Source organism: Phytophthora infestans, genomic scaffold, assembly GCF_000142945.1.
Source record: "Phytophthora infestans T30-4 supercont1.6 genomic scaffold, whole genome shotgun sequence".
In the NCBI taxonomy this organism is placed as follows: Eukaryota; Oomycota; class Peronosporomycetes; order Peronosporales; family Peronosporaceae; genus Phytophthora; species Phytophthora infestans.
Genome location: NW_003303753.1, coordinates 193515 through 196573, shown reverse-complemented (window position 1 = coordinate 196573; position 3059 = coordinate 193515). Strand labels below are relative to the sequence as shown.

Sequence of the window (3059 nt, the reverse complement as noted above, 5' to 3'; positions counted from 1 at the left end):
TTTAGGTCAAGAATCGGCTCGGTTTGATAACCCAGAGCTTAGTAGCAAAGGATCACGGTAAGTACTCGGCGATCTGTCCGGATATGCTATCCGGATAGCCGCTGAGCTCAACGGTCGCCTGAACTCAGCTGAAGGGTCGGTAGAGATCCGAAACGACTACATTTCACTAGATATTTGTATGAAAAGCATAGGATTAAATAGGGGGAGCCGAAAGGGCTCCCAGAAGATAACAGAGCAGAATTTTCCTAGTCCAAGACACGTGTACACTTTTCCGGTAAGTCCCTGCATAGGGCTGGATTATGCCTGCCGTCAATACTCGAGAGGCATAGCTTGTAGGGTATTGACTGGTAGCGCCAAGAGATTAGGTCGGTCCGGGTAGGACAAAGTCTCGCTACGCGCGAAAGAAAGTCCCGCATACTCAGCGGGCCGGTACGTCGGATAGCCCGGGTGCCGTAACACTTCTAGCTGAGTAGCCTCTGCGCTCGGTGACCTGTAAAAGCGCTCGCTCGCCGTCGTCCATCCTTTGGTGGAGGGCACAGGGTTGTGAACGATCTCAGCCGAACCAAACTCGGCGGAGCCTCGGAAGAGATCTGACTTGGTTAGTCGGAACCGAGTGGAAGCGAGCCACTCGTCTGTCCCGGAAGGGCCGGACCGCGAGGGAACCACCCTCTGCGCAGGCCATACAACCGCCGACCTAACTCGGCGATTTGTTGTGGTTTGTGTAAGGAATCCACATCTGACGGTATTTGTGTGTTCTACTACACCACACACGCAGAAGGAACATGCAGATGCCAAGGGCAGAAGCAATGTTGAGAGGTTTGAGGTCGGTGACCAAGTTTTATTAAACGCTAAAAACCTACCTACTCATGCAGTGTCTGCAGTCTTCAAGACGAAGTTAAGACCTCGGTTCATAGGACCGTTCAAGGTCGTGGCCAGGAAGGGCCTAGCGTATACGCTCAATCTTCCGAAGAAGATGCGCACGCATCCGGTCTTCTATGTTGGCTTGCTTAAACCATATCAAGACCCTGCTCAGGTGAGCGCGGAGGCGTTGGCACCAACGGTGGCTGGACCACGGACAGCTGCAGGGCAGCAGGTGGTAGAGCCACGGGAGGCTGAACAACAGCAAGTGGTGGATCCACATATGGCTGATCAACAGCATGTGGCAGAGCCACAGGTCGCGGAGCGAAGTGCTCGAGATGCAGGAGCAAGGCAAGCTGAACGTTCAGCTGAGCGACTGGACGCTTAAGGTCCGAGACCTGGTTGTGAGTCAACAGTGGTGGCTCTAACCTATCCACAAGGTGGATCATCTCTTCGAGATCGACCGATGGGCGGTGAACGTGAACGTTCGCGTCGTGGACGCCGGCGTCGTATGGACGCAGACGCCGTTCCGGCAAGTGCTGACTCTCCCCGCGAGAGCCCAGCTGAGGCAAGACCTCCTCCTGCTCTGCTCGATGAGCATGGTGAGCTCCACTTTCAAGTGGAACGCCTTGTGGCGTGGCGTAGACGCCAGGGCCGTACCCAGTACTTGGTGAAGTGGAGGGGTTACCCTCACTCACAGAACTCATGGGAGTTTGAGGTTATCCTCCGGCAAGATTGCCCCGACGTCGCTGACGCTTACGACCGGGCACATCGTGTGCCGAAGCGCCACCATGGCGTGCGACAGCGTCGCCAGGCGCTGGGCGCCTCCCACTAGAGTGGGGAGCGATCAGGTCAGTAGTTGAGCTCAGGCTTTGACCAGTGGCTGCAGCAGCCAGCTCGTACGTATGAGCGGTGCTCGCAGCGGGAGCAGGAGGTGGAGAGACCTCGTGGTGATAGGGAAATGGTCCCGAAGGAAGCAGGTGCTTCGTGCTGTGCTGAACAAGGTTCAGGCACAAGCGTCTCGATAGACGCACAGTTGTTTTGAAACAACTTGCTCGATGAGCATGATCCAAAGGTGGATGCGCTGTATCAGCGAAAGTGGTGTCCTGAACGGGGTTCGAACCACTGGCCTTTGGCTTGCCAGGCCGGAGCTCTACCATTGAGCTATAATGGCGATGCCCGTACGTCAGTCCGAGAGCGGACTACTCATGGTATGAGAGGGCTGCGCCCGGGTGGATATGAACCACCGATCTGTGGCTTCCAAAGCCAGCGCTCGACCACTGAGCTAAACGGGTGTTGCCCTTAAGCTTGTCCAGGCGTGGACAATCGTTCATGGAACGAGAGGGCTGTGCCCTGGTGGGTTCGAACCACCGACCTGTGGCTCTCAAAGCCAACGCTCAACCATTGAGCTAAAAGGGTGTTGCCCTTAGGCTTGTCCAAGCGTGAACAATCGTTCATGACACGAGAGGGCTGTGCCCTGGTGGGTTCGAGCCACCGACCTATCGCTTGTGAAGCGAGGGTTCAACCGCTGAGCTGTTGTCGACGACTCGAATGAGTCAAGAGCATTGCTCTAAGCAGTTTGCAACTCTTGGAGTAGGCGCGGAGCGCGAGCGTAGGTCTGAGACCGCTTGAGAGCAAGATGCGCGCCGCGCTTGGATCATTGGGCCGTGGGCCGACGACGAGAAGTTGGGCATCAATGATGCGTAGGTGTTTGTGAGCTCACGGAGCTGTACAGCGCTGGTGTGAGGTGTAGTAACCTCCGCCGTCTTACCAAGACGTGACCTCGCTGAGGAAAGTTTCGAGAACGGAATGTTCTCATCTTAGTGGGGGAGAGTGTAACGGGGTTACATGGTGTGGAACACACAGGGGTACGAAGTACCCGGAGAGTTAACAAACTCTCAGTACATAAGTTGGAGAGCTAACAAGGTCTCTCAGTACGTTGGCTGAAAGCCACACGTTATGCATTTGATTAGGTTTAACTATGCTAGATAGTTAAACAGATACATTTACCCCTAGGCGGCTTGGCCGCAATAATAGTAAATAAAACACTTCTGGTTTTGAAGCATAAAAGTTAAGGTATTAACTTTGAGCCCTGGTCTTGGCTGTAAGTGTCCTTTGGATAAGGAACTTAGTATTAGTGACTCTTTGAGTCGAACGTCTTCCTCTGACGCTAAAGCTACGGCAGCCCCGCTGCATGATCA

General features: G+C 54.6%; 1 pseudogene across 1 annotated transcript; it reads right to left on the bottom strand.

The window, feature by feature from the left end:
- Window positions 1-1960: 1960 nt before the first annotated feature.
- On the bottom strand, window positions 1961-2032 carry PITG_25917 (annotated as a pseudogene). The gene has a single exon. The product of its transcript is annotated as a tRNA-OTHER (tRNA).
- Window positions 2033-3059: the final 1027 nt, after the last annotated feature.